The sequence below is a fragment of the Triturus cristatus genome, chromosome 2_2, assembly GCF_964204655.1.
Source record: "Triturus cristatus chromosome 2_2, aTriCri1.1, whole genome shotgun sequence".
Lineage (NCBI taxonomy): Eukaryota > Metazoa > Chordata > Amphibia > Caudata > Salamandridae > Triturus > Triturus cristatus.
The window spans coordinates 1112314686-1112332479 of NC_140582.1; positions in this window are offsets into that span (position 1 = coordinate 1112314686).

Sequence of the window (17794 nt, forward strand, 5' to 3'; positions counted from 1 at the left end):
AGTTCACTACCCAATGTTGCAAACAGCAGGTGTGGTTGACTTTCCAAAATATGACCTTATCCTATCTACAGGACCTTTCAAACATTTTTTACTAACCAATAAGAAACATGCTTTTTAAAGAAAGTAAAATGAACCCTATTTTTTAATATACAATGTTCTTAAACAGCCAATCAATTCTCTACTTTAAAAAAAAAAAAGCATTTTGACCTCCCCTCTCAAGCCGCAGAAAGTGACAGGAGAAAAGTTTGGATGCGGGGAGCATAAAAGCCCCGGCCGTATTTATTAAACAAAGATTAATAAACATTTATCAAAATGTACAATATTCACATAATTTAGCAGAAAATATACATTACATTGATTACAATTGATAAGTACAGATGTCAGATGGCTAACCTTAACATAACTCTAATACAAAGGTTTCCTATCCGTATCTAACATATCTTTAATAATCATTACAGTATTTATTTTCTGCGTACCTAATTGGGCCTACGGCAAGGTCAATAACTGGTGTCAGATCCTTATCAATTTCTAACCACGCCCTCCAGTTCTCCGTGAGGGTACTTCCCCCCAGCTGTGTGCCATTTACTGGCGCCGTTGTGCACGTGCGGGTTGGCCAACCAGCCTAGAGAAGGCGTGACTCCCTCCTCCCCGGTACCCAACTGCCCCTGGAGATCTAGGAGAGACCACTTGTCCCTCCCACTTGGGCGACCCCATTCAAGAATGGCGCCGCCATCTAAGGACCTTAAATTTACTGCTCACCAATCATGACCTTACCGCCACAGGCTAGCATAGTTGACCAACTGTCTAGCCCCCCCTGCGCTCACTAGAAGGTCATCCACTGATACTGAAACCACCCAACCATGCCAATATATTCTCTAAGAACACTTCATTGCCTACTTTGGACAGGTGCACACCGTCTTTTAGGAAGCTCACCCCTAATGCACCCATTGGGCAATGGTCTGCAGGTGAGGAGCCCTGAACAATCTCTCTATTTTATTATTTATTCTCCTCGTGGAGTGATTTACTGCCTTTACAGATTACCCTCCCCTCTAGTGGAATTGGTGTATCATCTGAGACCACCCGACCTGGCATGTCTTGGCTAACCAACCAACCAACCTATTTCTGAGATTATAGTTTCTACCATCCTTCTTCTTCCCAGGTTTGCTAGGTCATTCCCCCCAAGTGCAGAACAATAATATTGGGAGGAACCCCCCCTTCCTCAATAAGTCTAGTATGATACCCCTGAACTGACTGAAGCAGAGCCCCCCTTTCCCATGCAATGCTATCTCAAAACCGGCCTGCTGTGACCTGTCTTTATAATTTCCTGTAATGAAAAAATTAGACAGACACCTTACATATGAGTGGCCAACAATCCTGGTGGTCCTTTCTCTGGTGCTGATGGTCCTTGAATCGCCCAACACTGCTGTTGTGGTGTCCTCAGTTTACCCCCTGCGTGACAGGTTTGAGAAACTGTAATGAAAGCAGAGAAAGACACATGCATCAGCGTCTGGTAAAATATCCCACTCACAGCATATGTAGTCGCACATAGCATTTATAACAATTGGAGGACCATATCCCAATCCTTTGTACATTGTTGCTAGGTAGACCCCTGGCTGTCGCCTCAGTGGCAGCCCCTATCCTAAAAGAGTGAGTTCGAAAACAGCCTGGGTTCAAACCAGCCTTCTGGATTGCCATGTCCAGTACTCTTTTAAATTGAAAATGTGTCAGTGGGACCCCATCCGCGTGTGTTAGCAAAGGACCCCCTTTGTCACAGGGTCTAACCTGCAGCTAACTCTCCACATGTGAGAGGGGACAGCATGGGTTACCATGTGCCCGATGTAGTACTACCCCATCACATCGTGCCTCCTGATCCATCTTGGACTTCCTAATTGATATCAGTAGTGTCCCTCTTCACCTTAATGCAGTCAAACTGCAGGCCGCCGAGTACATCCAGTTTGCTTTGAGCAACTAATTCCCCAATCCTGAATGCTCCATAGAAGGCCAATGAAAATGCTGCAGTGAACAACCACACTTCCCCTTAGGTGTTTCAAATTGCGGGGAGGGTCCCTAGTAATGATGTCAGGAGCTCCACCCCGATTGGCTGCCTCCTGTCTGGGGCCGACCCTTGGAGGCGTTGCCAACCTTTCAGAGCCTTCGTAATCGTAAAAATGTTAGTGGGATCCCCCTTGTCGCTCATCTGGGCAAAGAAAGAGATCGCCGCCACATGCAGCTTAGCAGCTGCAGCAGAACGCCCTTCCCCTTTTAAAAAACCCAGGTACTGAAGGAGCGCCCCCGTGTTGTGCCACCTCTCAGCCCACCCCATTCCCAAGAAAGAACCTCTCATTCTACCACCTCTCATTCTACCAACTGACTACCTCAACTCCAGACATCTTTTCATTACTTACAGACATCACTTCAAGATACTTACAGTGTGGATTGTTGGACACAGCTATGTTTTCTGGTGCAAAGGGTATGCTGAATGCAGAGGTATTGACAAAGACCTAGCTTTGCAAAATGTGGATATTAAATGGATTGCATGGAGAGGATTAAAGTGGCACCAATTGATGCCTTTGGTTAAAACCTTATTGCATCTCCAACCCCCTGACCTCATGATTGTGCACTGTGGTGGATATGGCCTAAGCACATGGACTGGGGTAGGTATGGAAATGCCAATGAAGGACACCTTTGCACAGTTGATGTTGCTTTTGCCTCAAACAGTCTATGTATACTGTAATATATGCCAAAGACAGAAATGGAAGTGGTCAACTCAATTCTGTCCACTGATTGAGAAAGCTAGAAAGAATGTCAATAAAGCAATTTCTGCTTACCTCAGAGACCATAGGATGGGCTCCATCTATAACAACAATCTACGTTTTGAAATGAACGGCATCTACAGAAGTGATGGAGTACACTTCACAGATCAAGGGAACAGAGTCTTTCTCAACAACCTAAAGCTCTGCATCCGCACTTACATACAGCTACATGAAACTCAAAATGAAAACAAGGGCTCTTTTTAGAGCCACCTTATAACATAATACTGAATATAATTCTTTTTTTACACATACATATTTATTTTTTATTTTATATTGATCCGTGCACCCTGCGCGAATCCGCAAAAGCATGAATTTAATGTACAACAACAAAACACACTTTTCGAGTTTAACTAGTAATTTTTTATTTGATTTATTTTTAACATATATATCAATTGCAATCATGTCATTTACTTCAATAAGAGTACTTTCTAAAATATATACTACTTATTTGTTCATTTAAGGTAAATTCACTAATCCAGTGCGATGTTACACGGGACCGCGCTGAGAGCCACGTTGGAGTTGCGACTCCAAACTCGAAAGAAAAACGCCCACCCAAATTGCATTGTTCGGTATTCGCCCCGGGGACCCCATCCCCTGGAGCCTGCCAACATATCCATCCCCTGCCAACATATTAAAAAATAAGCAGGGGGACTGCGTGGCCCCCCTCCTCAGGCCATTAATGGCCCCAGGGACCCCATCTCCCGGGGCCTGCCACTAATTTCTTTTGTTTTCAAAAGAGGGGGGCCACATGAACTTCTCCTCAGGCCAATATTGCCCAGGGACCCCATCCCCTGGAGCCCGGCCATTCTTGGTTTTTTTAAATAAAGGGAGGGGGTGCATGGCCCCCTCCCCTGGGCCACTATTGGCCCAGGGGACCCCATCCCCCGGGGACTGGCCTCTTTTTAAAAAATTCATTTGTTTAAGAGAGGGAGGGCTCCGTACCCCCTTCCCGAGCCACTTCCGGCCCCGGGGCCTGGCCTCATGTTGGGGACCGTGGGGCTGCCCCAATGCCCCAACGGTCCCAGCCGGCTCCCCGCCTTCTGCAGGAGTCAGCATTGCTTTTGAACAAATGGAGCTGCTAACATGCAGCTCCCCATGTCCAAAAGCAATTCTGCTTCGCTTCTTGTAACCTATAGTTTTTCAGTGAATATCACCATTTTTTAATAATATAAATTTTTACTAAATGTCATCTATAAATTCAATTTAGTAATATATATTTTCACAAGTGTATAAACAATTTTTTTTACACATTTATTCTTATTATGCATTTTAAAAGTAACTATTAACCACAGCAATCTAACTTATGTGCTGATTGAATGCAATACAGTAAGTTTTTCTCACTTGTTTTTAATCATTTTATGGATCTGCTGATCCACTGCAAATTCTACAGGGTAGCCCGGTCGAGTACTTTGTGGTTACTGGTTCCTGTGATGAAATCGCAGTTGTGCTGCTCATTCGACAAATCGTTAAAAAATGTTATAATATCGTATGCAGGCCTCTCCAATTTTAACATTAATATCAGTAAAAAAAAAAAAACATACATTAACATTTGGAACCCTATGTGGGTTTTACAACATATTTATTTATATTACGAGTTCAGCAAATCAGCAGATCTGCTGTGAAGGCACAGCGGATCCACCATGATGCCAAGGACAGACCCAAACTTCAACTTCAGATTGGCTACAGTAAGTCCCCAACCATGTATATTACAAACCACAACCCAACTCAGTCATTTGGTTTTCAGATCTCTGAGGAGAACACTGAAACCCAGTGCTCTACTGTGTTTGTTTGCATTGCTGCAACACTACATTGTTGGAATACAACTATTTTTTCAACTAAAGAGAGGAGACGCCCTGATCTGCTTTAACATGAAGAAGAAAATATGCCAACTCCCAGAAAGGAGTCAGACATATAAAAAACATTTTCCAGTGCAACATTTACAGAAAGAAATTGTCATGTGGAACAGCGAAAAAGTATTCCCATTGAACTTCGTCCATGTGGAATTATTTGAAAACTATTTACCAGCACACATATAACAGGATGATGTGAGAAAAGGAAGAAGATGGAGCATCAGCAGCAGAAGGACTATCTGCACAACCTTTGGCACCTTAGGACATGATCACTATCCCTGGATTTATGCACAATGTTTTCCAAGATGGTGACTTATTGCAGAAAATTTCACATGCCTGTGTGACTTAATATGACTTCTGTGGCTGAGTACGTGGATGCAGTTACTATCCATAGCTGTTAAAAACAATGTGTCCCATACATTCAACATTCCATTGTTTTGAAAGACTGAAGCAAGTTGCTTCCTTCAAGTTTCCCTTCCCTTACACCTTTTACTAACTTTTTTAAAACCTTTCCCAAAAAAAAATAAAAAAAATGTAAAACTGCTCAAAATAATCCATACAAAAACCAGTACTTTTTAGAACCACTATATCTGGTCACAGAAAGAGCTAACTTTGGGCCATATGTAGGTAGGTAAATACCGGTCGAAAACGGCCGAAAATCGGTAATTTTCCCATTACCGACCGGTATTTAGCCCTTTCTAATGTAGGAGGCAGGTTTTTAGGATTCAGTAATTTACCGATTCCCTATTTTAAGGAATCGATAAAATACTGAATCCGTAAAAAGTATGTAGGAGGCACTCAAGTGAGTGCATTTTTGCATTCAGGATTCGTTATTTATCACCAACTACAAGTTGGTGGTAAATACCGAATACCTTTAAAAAAGCAATAATTTAGCTTTTTTCAAGGTGCCATGTGGCAGACATACATGCCCTTAGGGCATGTATGTGCACCACATGTGCACACATGCACGATTCAGGGGGGCAACAGGGTGTCAATGTGACACCCTGCCACCCTTGAATATGCTCCCCCTATGACCGATTCGGTATTTACCGAATCGGTAATAGTGAATGGCTTCCTATTCATACCTACGGGCCTCTAGGCCCATAGGAATGAATAGTAAGGTATTCCTTATTACCGATTCGGTAAATACCGAATTGGTAATAACGAATATTACCGAATCGGTAAAAATTTCCGAATGTTTACCTACATTCTATTTACCGATTCATAAATACCAAATCGGTAAAATTCGGTATTTAGGAATCGGTAAATAGGAATTATCTACATATGGCCCTTTGTGTTTTAATTTAAATTATTGTGCAATTGCATTTTTAAGTGTCTATAAATTTTCTATGTATACATGTATCATGTCCCGCATAATTTAAATTAAAGTAATACATCTGACCACTTTAATATTCACCAACAGGAAAAAAATTATAAAGTGTTAAAGAAGACACCAGCAAATGTTTTGCAATGTCATCTATACTACTTAAATGGAAATTAATGTGTAAGTCACTGTATGGGGAGGTTGGCACCAAACTCTGCTCCTTTGCCTGTGGAGTTTGTAGAGTTAAGACACTCCACTTGGAGCTCAGAGTTTGGCAAAAATGGAGTTTACCGGCGCTCACTCCTTAATTTACTGACCTACACTACAAAGGAAATGCATCTTGTTTTGTTTTTATTCAAAACATTTTGCAGTTCAAAACAAGATCTTCCCTATATAAATCCAGTCCCCCGGGTAGATTTCTGCCTCTATTTGGATGTAAAGGAAAATATGAAACCCTTTAAATTCAGCAGTTATAATTAGACTTATCCCAAGAACCTATAACTTGTGCCCTAAGGTACCTAATAATTGCGCCCTCACCATGCACTGCTAATACCCCCATAGGTTACATCAGTCATGATATCTTGTATGACATTATTGATAATATCACTGCAATGTCTCTGTAACCTTTGTTTTTTCAGTCAAATTCTGTGGTTTATTTTAGATTTTATAGCCTAACTATAATGTTTCTATAACCTTTGTTATTTTCAATGAATTTCCAAGATTTTTCAAATTTTATTTCCCAACTATAATATCCCTTAACCTTGTGATTTTTTTCTTGAAATTTTAAGGTTTTTAAACTGTATTTTCTATCTAAAATGGCTCTATATCATGTATTTTTATAACCTTATATCTTCCTCAGTGGATTCTTTACATTTTTTATTTTCGTGACAACGTCGCAATACCCGCGGTGATGTTGCATGTTTTTGAGGAAGTCTTAAATATATACATAGACAGATTTGAATTAATAGCAGGGACTAGTTCTTTATTAATGTAAAGTTTATATTTGAGTTTGTGTGAAGGCTTTGTGAAAAAAACTCTTAATTGTGGTGTTTTATATATTCAAGGTGACTCTGTAGCCCCGGGGTCTTTGGGGTCTTTGGTAGTGGGCTTGTTTTTTAAAACTCGGGAACACATATTTACACATATTTTAATTAATAGTTGACACAAGTTGTTCATTGATATACTCTTTAAACCCAACTTGTGGAAGAATTTTTCTATTAAAATCCTTTTACTTGGTATTTCGTGTGATCGCTGCGATGCCAGATGTCATGATGATGTGGGTATCCGCGACAAACGCTTGTTTTTGGTGAAGTGTATAACACATATTTATACATATTAATTTGTATGATCTACATGTGGGGTTTAATATCAGTCGATCATCATGATCACGTCGAGAAATGGCTAAGCAAATGCAAACATTCAATGATCACCAATTATAACTTACAAAATTAATTCTAATTTTACAATACACACATTGTTAATATAATGAACATGCTTGTACACATATATTTGTAGTAACTTTTTAAAAAGCTGTGTATGAACTCTACTTCCCATTCTCACAATCACAGAGTCGCAATTGTAGGAAAGTAGTATCTGCTTCTTATGGTTACCCCCACTTTTGTGTTTGATGTCTCACTGTTTTTGACTAGTCTGACAGGGATCCTGCTAATCAGGACCCCAGTCTAGCTGCTTTCTCCCTTAAGTTGACATACTTGTACTTTGGTACACTCCAGATTGGATACTGGGGTACCCTTATAAGTCCCTAGTATATGGTACACCAGGAACCCAGGGCATAGGTAACCCAGAGGCCTCCCATGGGCTGAAGTATTATGCCACCCATGAGAGGCCATGCAAAATGGTACTCAAGGTCTACTACTGCAGCCTGTGTAAGATGGTGCTTGCACCACTTACATTAGATATAGGTTCACTATATCTAATTGTCACTACACTTAAAAATTATAAGTCACCCCTATAGCAGGCCTTAACAATCCTGAAGGCAGGGTGCTGGGTTTTATGTGAGAGGGTGCCTCTGCATGAGCAGAGCCTCTCTGCAGCCTTCAGAGACCATTCTTCCAGGTTGTCTGTGACTCAGCCGGACATATAGGTAGAGGTGTGTTATAACTTTGCGGTAAATGCTATCTCGAAAACGGCTGCATAGAAACATATTGTTTTTGGTATCAAACACCTTGGAATCATGACTCCACACCAGCAACTGGTGTGGGAGGTATGATTCCACCCTTCTGAAGCAAGCTTCGTTGGGTCACTGGACGTACCAGTGCAAGCCTTTTTGACCCGGACAGCACAAAATGGATGCTGCCAACCAGAGACACGTTTCTGCCCTCCTGTTGCTGCGCCAAGCTCAAGCAGAGGAAGGCAGCACAATAGGCATCCTGTCACAGGGAGATGTGACCACTTCCCATACAGGATTTAGTGTATTGGGGCTGGGTGGGTGCACTCTGAGAGTGCCTGAAAGTCTGCACTTGGGCCACATTTGATGTCCCTGTGCATAGTCCAGCTCAAACCAGTTCTGGGAGCCATTGGCTTCTGCTTTGGCATGAAACTGGACAAAGGACATGGGCGTAGCCACCCCTCTGTCCTGCCCCTCCCCTAGGAGTGTCCCCTGAATCTGTCCAACCCTTTCCCGTGCATACAAAAGGGCTTACCTGGCTGTAAGACTTTAGATTTTATGTGGACAAGATTCTACAAGAAGAAACCAATGACCTTCGACCATCTGGACACCTTGACCTTCGCTGGACCTCGACCCCCTTTTTGTCAGAAGTTAGTTTGTGCCTTTGCTCCATACAGGACCTTTGGTGCACTTAAGACAACAGGAGAATCTCCCTTGGAGTGAAGGAGTCACTCCCCTGCTTCACAGGAACCTAACCGCAAATGACCGGTCTGCTGCTCCTGAGCTCCAGCAGACCCTGACGATTTCAGCAACACAGGAGGTGGGTTTCCAAAGGTCCCTGAGGTTGATATGCCCTCTCACCGAGTTCAAGGCCAATATCCCTTGTGGGAACTGCATAACCTGAACCCCTTTGCACCGCGTCCATTTGCAAGTGCATATGCTTGTTGTCAATTCCCGAGCTTGTGCATTGGACTCCATGTAGTCCTGACCCTGAGCAGTATTTACACCAAAGAACTCTGGCCTCCTCCCAAGGTGTGCTTCGTGGGCTGGTCCTTTGCAATCTTGTTCGAGGTCCCCTCGTGACTCCTGGCCATTCAGCCTATGCACTTTCCTGGTTGCTACAGACGTGACCTGACTCCCCATTGCTTGGTGAGTCTCCAGGACCTTGCTGGTCCACATCGTAACCTGCTTTACCTTCCTGTGTGGGTTGCTTTTGCCAAGGCTTGTTGGTGCTCCCGCCGGACACCGACCCCTCAGCACTCGACATCCATCGTGGAACAGCTCACCTCCGGCTCCTGGTCATCCTCTATGTATCCTGGTCCTCGTGGCTGCAGAGTCAGGCATCCCTTATTCGCACCTGAAGCAGCGACATCAGTGGGCATTCGTCTCCTGAGCCTCTGGTCACTCTGAAGTGACATAGACTCTGTCTCCCCTGCTTTCAGGTTCCTTCCTTCCAGAATCCAAGCTTGGATTCCACCGGACCATTTTCACCTTCACAGCAGCAGTGCTTCTTCACAGCCTTCTATTGAGAACGACGAGAGTTTCCGACACAACTTCAGACCTATGCACCCAGCTCCTCAGGGATTGGTAACTCAGGTACCGTGGTATGCGCGGCTGGGGTGGCTCTCCAAACTCCTAAGTTACAAAGGGTTTGCTCGAAGTCCTCCTAGAAGGGTCCTTAAACTTTAAAAGTGTAACTGCCACTTCCCCATAGAATTGTACGCAGCCAGCGGTTGTGTTCAAACACTGCACCCGGCCTCTGTGGGGTCCCTGTCTACTTACCTTGGGTGGTTCCTTGGGGTCCCAGTGATTTTACGTGCTCTAGACCTTGTCTTGCTCTCAGTCGTGACTGTTATACCACTATTTTAGTATATAGTTTGGTCTCCCCCTGGAGCCCTCTGTGTAGTGTGCTACTTACAACTGTTCTATTGATCTTTTATTGTGTGCTTTGTGTTCTGTCCTCGTGTAGAGGATAGTACAGAGTGTTATATAATAAATAAATATTTTTATATAACTACTGTGTGGTGATATTCTTTTCAAACAAGCTGCTTTACATTGCTTCAAGATTAGGCCTGAAGGCTGCTCTCCACAGCTTCCACTGGGATAGCTTTCTAAACGTTATCTTTGACCTCAAACATCATAAGGGTCGTGTGGATTGGTACAAGGTGCCCCGTTTATTAGTGGACAGGATATACCAAGCCACCTTCTCATAGCAATGACTTCGGCAGCTGCGACAATCGTGCCTTTTTTAAGAGGTGTAAAACACATATATGCACACATTTTACAGTATTTTAGACACTAGGGGTTTATTACTGCACTTTTTAAAGACACATTTTTGTAGGGAGTTTGATTAAAAACAATTATGGAAACCAATTTTCAGTTTTTGCAATGACGCTGGGTGATGCACTGATATCGGTAGCCGCGATCACCACGAAGACGCCGCAAAAACAGAAAGAAAAAACTGGAATTCAATAGCACCAATCACATTCAAAACCTATAACTGCAAAATGAATTATAACTAACAGACTAAACACATTACTATCTAATTGACTGTATAATAGTATGTATAACTCCCTTAATATCTCTATGAAACAGTGTATAACTTTTTCAGTGTAATCTATAACTGCAAGCATCACCCAATCAGTAAGTCATTCACTGCATAACTATTTGATTGAATCTGTAAGATGGTGCATCTGTCTAACAATGCTTCTGTAACAAACTGTATGACTGCCTCTGTGCTTCTATGAGTGGATGCATCAGTATCACATTGGGTCTGTGATTGGTTGTGGGGTCTCTGAGTGCAACTGTGAGTGGTTACATGAGTCTCTGAGTGTATAACTGACTTGGTGGATAAGTCTCTGATTGGGTCTATGAGCGGGTGTCTGAGTGACTGTATGGGTCTGAGAGTTTCTGAGTAGGTCCGTGAGTGGGTGTAGGAGTGACTGAGTAGAACTGTATATGGGTGTTTGAGTGTATCAATATTTCTGTGAGTGAGATCATAAGTCTCTGAGTCGGTAAGTAAATGGGTGCATGCATGAGTGTCTGAGTGGGTTTGTGACTGGGAGAGTGAGTTTCTGGGTGGGTCTGTGAGTGGATTCATGAGCCTTAAGTGGGTGAGTGGGTGGGTACATGTATATACAAGTGACTTTGGGATTGACTGCAGGGGTGTCTGAGTCAGTGTATGAGTGTCTGAGTGGATCTGTAAATGGGTATGAGTGTCTCAGTGGATCTGTGAGCACATAGATGAGCACATGAGTAGGTCTGTTAGTGAGCCTCTGAGTGGGTCTGTACATGTTTGCAAGACTCTCTGAGTCTGTAAGTGGGTGCATGAGTGCCCACGTGGGTTTGTGAGTGGGTCTAAAAATCTCTAATTCGGTATGAGACTGTATGCAGGAGTCTATGAGTGGGTCTCTAAGTAGGTGCATGAGTTTTTGAGTGGGTCTGTAATGGGTGCATGAGGACCTGAATGGGTATGTGAATGGGTGCATAAGTATCTGAGTGGGTGTGTGACTGAATGTATAAGTATGTGAGTGGGTACATGAATGGGTGTTTAAGTGTCTTAGTGAGTTTGTGAGTGTTTGTACAAATATATATTTTCTTTACACATTTTCACGAATTATTCACGAATATTCACGAATATCACGCTAGATTATTAAAATCAATTTTGGACACTTAATTTGTGTCACTAATACTCCCATTTCTCAGGGGGTCAGAGTATCCCCACCCTGACCCCTTATTTTAGCTCTCACAGAAATTTTCAATAAATCAATCAGAGCTGGGGGTGGGGGGTGGTGGAGCTCCCAGAAGTTCACAGTAATTTATCGAAGAGCCTGGTCTTGAGGTCCTTCATGAAATTGGAGAGTGTTGTTGTCTGTCAGAGGTGGAGAGGGAGGGTGTTCCATGCCTTGGCCACTAGGGAGGAGACAGAACGATCTCCTCTTCTGGTCTTATTGACGCACACCACCGTAGCAAGGGAGAGCTGGGCTGAGCGGAGGGATATTTGGGTTGCGTGGCATGAGAGGCAGTGGTTCAGGTAGGCAGGTCCAGTATTTTAGAGGGCTTTATGTGTGTGGGTGAGAAGCTTGAAAGTGAATCTCTTCTTGACGGGGAGCCAACCCAGTGTCCGCAGGTGTTGGGTGATGTGGCAGTGGCGAGGTAGGTTGAGGACTAGTCCATTTAAAATCTTTATTTCGGTTGTAAAACCATAAAAGATACACACATATTCTTCCTTGACAGTGGAACCCACGATACAGCTGTCACAGTAAAAAGTATATAATACACCAGGTTCTAATGGTCAAGTATCTCATAATGTAGTTTGTAAAAACAGAAGAGATCACTAAGATACATCGTTAGCTATGTGTATACTCAATTAGAGCCAAATTCAATAGATAAAACAAGAATAAAGTACAAGTGCATTGATGTCTAACGATCTCCACTGTTTTCTCGCTGAAGCTTCCGATAGAGACCCCATTGCCTTTGTAAATTTGAGTGAAAGTGATATAAAAAGTTTTGATAAGAACTTTTAAAAAGGGAGTTAAAGACAGGATCCTGGAAATTAGAGCACCCTCAAATCACAGAGTCTTTGCCGCAGCTAGTCCCTAGCACACAGGAGAGTAGACAGAAGCCTTCACCTAATGGCCCAAAGCTGACCAAGAAACTTTGCAACGGCACATACAAAGGATGGTCATGTATCTGATCTTAAAATCCGTAAGGCGTCAAGTTGGCTATGAGTCTCCAACTGTCTACATAATGGATCCAACCATTTCCTTCTTGGTCTGTCATAAGCTGGACATACAAAGAAAACATGGCCAAAGATTGGTAAAAGCATTGATAGGTAAACAGCCAAACCTAAACTGTGTATACAATTTCCTGTCCTCAAGCACTTTGATAATATCAAAATATTTCTCAAGATGTTTAGAGGATTGTATGTCTAAAAAGACATTAGTTAAACAACCATGGCGAATCCTCGAGCAGGTGGTCTGCTCTACCCATAACCTAAATTGATGCTTTATAAGGTCCTTTTGATACAGTGGTGGGGAGCTAACAGGCTCATTTGGGAGGCCAATAGCTGCCTGAACAGTGTTGACATATTTTATCAACCCAATTTTTTTGTTCCTGTCAAGGGCAGACACTTCATTAAAAGCAGCAACATAATGGGCCAGGTCGGGAGTGGTTGCCAACCTATACCAAAAAAGCAAGGAGCGCAGACTCGCTTGGTCATGGATAGACCAAACTCCCAGGTCCAGTTTCAACGGAAGGAGGGGGTTGCTTTGAGGTAGGGCTACAAGACTCCTAAGAAACTTGTTTTCGATTGTTGGTAAATTTGTCGCATCCACTGAACCCCACAGTTCTGCCCCATAGAGCACAGTACTCACAACCTTTGAGCTATATAGTTTAAGGGCTGGGGCTACGGGCTTGGTATATGATAAATTAATCTTGCGCTGCAAGGCCCGTGATAGCTGAGATAATTTTAGGGACGCCTTATTCAGATGATTATTCCAGGTCATGCTATCAGATAACACTATGCCCAGGTACTCAAAGGAGCTAACCCTCTCCAATGGGACATTATCTAAGACCAAGTTCCGTTTAAAATTTTTACGAGGGTTCATTATCATCAACTTGGTTTTGGTAGTGTTAATAACCAAGCCCCTCTCATCACAGAAGGCCTTAAATTGGTCCAGAAGCTTCTGGAGACCCATAGGAGTTTTTGATACCAAAAGAGTATCATCGGCGAACAGCAAAGTAGATATTTTCTGGTTTACCAATGAGGGAGCATCAGCCAGAATTGAACATAAAAGTTCGACAATTGGGTTGACATAAAGGGAAAAAAGAGTAGGGGCCAAAACGCACCCTTGGCGTACCCCACGCCAGATCTTAATTTGGTCAGTGAGTTGCCCCCGGTTGCCTCATCTCACACATGCAAAATTGTCATCATGCAGGCTGACCAAAGGTTCTAAAATTTCTAGGGGCATTCCCATGTTCATGCGCGTTTGCCAAAGTAGATCTCCGGGGACACGGTCGAAGGTGGTTTTAAGATCTATGAAGGCAAGATATAGACTGCCTTCGCCCAACCTAACCACCTTCCAATATAGCAAGAGAAGGCGAAAAACCAACAATAGTACTGGTCTTCTGTCGAAAGCCTGCCTGTAATGGAGAGAGGATGTTCTTCTCATCCATCCAGGTTTGGATTTTAGTTAAGAGCGAGCGACAGAAGACCTTTTGGGCGCAATCTATCAAGCTAGTTGGATGGTAGTTGGAGGGCTTAGACCTGTCCCCTTTTTTAAAAATTAGGATCTCTTCTGTCCCCTTCCATAAATCCGGAATCCTTCCTCCTCCGACAATATCATTGGCCAAGTTTATAAAATATGTCGCCCAGTTCGCCCTATCAGCGCGAAAGAGATCGCCAGGGATGCCATCTGGGCCTGAGGCTTTGGCGGGAATAATGTCATCTAAGGAACTCATGATCTCTTGTTTAAACAAATACGAAGAGGGTGAAGGCTGTATTACCGCACCTGACCAAATGAATAGTGTCGTTTAACATAAACTTGAATAGTGCAACGAACCGAGGAACACTTCCCTCTGAGCTCCTCAATCAGGACAAAGTCCTTTCAGAACATACATGCAAAAGGGTTCAGCACTATTTAGAAAGAGTCCATAATGTTTAAAGAAATTTCCAAGAAGTCACATTGATTTTCGAAACAATTCTTTTCTTTATTTGATCTTTTCCCAGGCATGGAATCACTAATTCACGAGTGTTACCGATAACACAGTCAGAGATACATATATCTTTTGGGTATTGTCCTATACTGACTGAAGGTCTCTATATAACGTTTTCTTAAATTGATGTAACTTCATGCAATAGATCTCTTGTTTGCCCTGAAGAAGTCTCCTTGCAGGAGACGAAATGCGTCGGCTATGGCTTTCTTGTGCTATCAAGGCTGTGACATTCCATGCCTGAGAAAAGATCAAATAAAGAAAAGAATTGTTTTGAAAATCAATGTGACTTCTTGGAAATTCCTTTAAACATTATGGACTCTTTCTAAATAGTGCTGAACCCTTTTGCATGTAAACTCATGATCTCTTTCCTGGTAAATATGATTGTGCTTCTATGGGCATCCAAGCTGGGGTGCATATGAAGGCTATCAGAATATAGCTCATTGAAGTGATTGTACATTTCTAATGATGTGATGTTATTGGACAGTGGAGGGGAGCGGTGGAAATTTGTTTTTGCCACTAGCAACCAAAATTGTCGAGGGTCAGGGTGACCAATAACCTCCTCTAGCTCTTCCCATCTCCCTTCATCCCATTGTTTTTTGGCTTTGCCCTGTGTCTGTTTGTAGGCCCTTCTGCAGTCACGGATGCTTGCTGGGTCCCCGTTTTTGATAGCTGTGGTCAGTCTCGCTCTCGCTAGCCTGCAGTTTTTGTTGTACCAAGGATTTACTCCATGGTGACTACCCCGCAAGGATCTAATCTTTACAGGGGGGATGTAAAATAAGGTAGCCAATCGCTCAAAAAAAGCTCCATGGAGGACACTACAGGTATTCATAGAGAGTGGATCGCTACTTTCTAATTCTAATGTCACTAAATGCTCAGCTAGAACTTCATTAATCTTTTTCATTTTAAATTCGTCTGCCAAGACCTTGGGCCATTTAAGCCGATGATTATCATTTGTGGCACTCAACTCCCTTGTGAATAGTGGGGCAGTGAAATCCTGCTGAATACTCCCCCATGGATGACTAATGGATAGGTGTAGGGAGTTATGATCATTATCACAGGCCTGGTGTATGAACATGTCCTGAACTTGGGGCCACAAGGTCAGATCCACTAAAATGTAGTCGATCCGACTTGACCCATTTGTTCCTGTGAAGGTCATTCCACTGCTTCTGTCAGAGTTGGTTCGACCATTAGTGGCCCTTAGCCTGTATTCTAGGGAAATTACATTCAGTTGGAGGGCAGCGTGTGATAATTTTTTGATTGGAGGTAATTCCAATGGGGGTACCCTCCGGACATTATCCTCTTTGGACACATCAAAGGACTCGACCCAGTCAAGGGGTTCGAATGTATCATTAAAATTGCAGCCGATTATCAGCGGATAGCTGCCATTCCTGTCCCCCAATCCAATAGGTTATCCAAAGCAAGAAGGGTCGTCAAACTACCACCTCTGGTGCTCCTAGCATATACGTTGTACATATCAACAGTTTGCTCATTCCCGTTTGCTAACCTAATCCCCAAAATGGCCAGATTATTATGAATCAGCTCTTTTGTTTCACAGTTCAGGGTAAGATTTACTAGAATAAGTAGCCCCCCTGATGCCCGCCCCGCTTTGGTAGATAGTGCTGGTTTAAAAAAGGACTTAAACCCAGGGATATGTATAGGAATCTGGGACCAGGTTTCCTGAAATAAGCATATTTCCTGGGAAACCAGGTCCAACCATTAGGGGCAGTTACACTTTCGACTAATACCTGCCAGGTTCCATGAGAGGATGTTCATCATATCCCCATTAACTAGTTCCACCCGGACCTGGGGAGAGGGCAACACTTCCAATATGGGCCCAACTCGGCTGTCAGTCCTTCTAGCGGAATCACCAGCCTGAGGGTGAGTATTCGCTGCCAATGGTGAGTGGGAATGGTCAGGCTCTACTGGGGAACAACTCCTCCGCTCTTGCTCAGCCGGACAACCCTCAGAGTGTAGATGGAAAGTGGCTAAGGGGTTGTCTGGACCATACTAAGGCTATTCATTGCTGGACTGGGAAGCGAGGGAATGAGTCAATCAATCTGTGAGTGTTGACGTCGGGGAAGTCAGGGGTGCTACATGCGTGCTTGCTTTTGGACAGGGATGACAGCCTAATCTTTGTTAATGCATTAGAATGAGATCTTGCTTCCAAGGCAATTAGATCGTGCACTAGTTGGTTTGAGGTTAATGTTAGTTCAATTGCATCCACTGGGCTATGGGCCATGATGCACCTCTTGGCGAGGATGATGTCCTCCGTTATTAAGGATCTGCACCCCCGGACATGTATCAGCCAATGTTTGGCTTTGTTTTTTAAGACATCCCCATTCTCATATCTAAGGTAGTTGGAGTTGACTTTAGGGACATTAGTCAAGAAAATTGTGATTGGAGGGGAAATAATTTGCTTGAGGTTGAATACCTGAGTGGCCTGTGATGCCTCAGGGACTTTGAAGTATGTAGGTGCCCTACTGGGGGCCTGCGAAGCTAGTCTTGGTGGTGTGCTAGGTACCACCTTATCCCATGTTGCAACCACATTTCCCTTGCCTTGCACTTCAAGGGATCTATATTGCCCAAGAGGGGCACTAGTGGTTACCTTAGTAGTCTGGGAGCGGTGTAGATCTAAATCCGTAATCATCGTCTTATGTCCATTTTGGTTCTCATTTAAAACATTCTGCCTCTCAACACGATCAACCTGGGTGTAAAGAGCATTTGATAGAGCTGCTGGCATTGGATATAGTTAATTGGTGCCGTCTATTCTTCGGTAAACTTTGGGAACTAGTGAGGTTAAGGCCTCTATGCTGTTTTTTAATGATGCTATTTCAGTCAGGAGGTCAGGAATCAAAGGTGTACTACCACTACTATCATCTCCTACTCCCTGCACAATATCTGAGCTTGGAGTAATGGATTATATAGGTGCATTAATGGGGATGACACAATGCGTATCCATGTG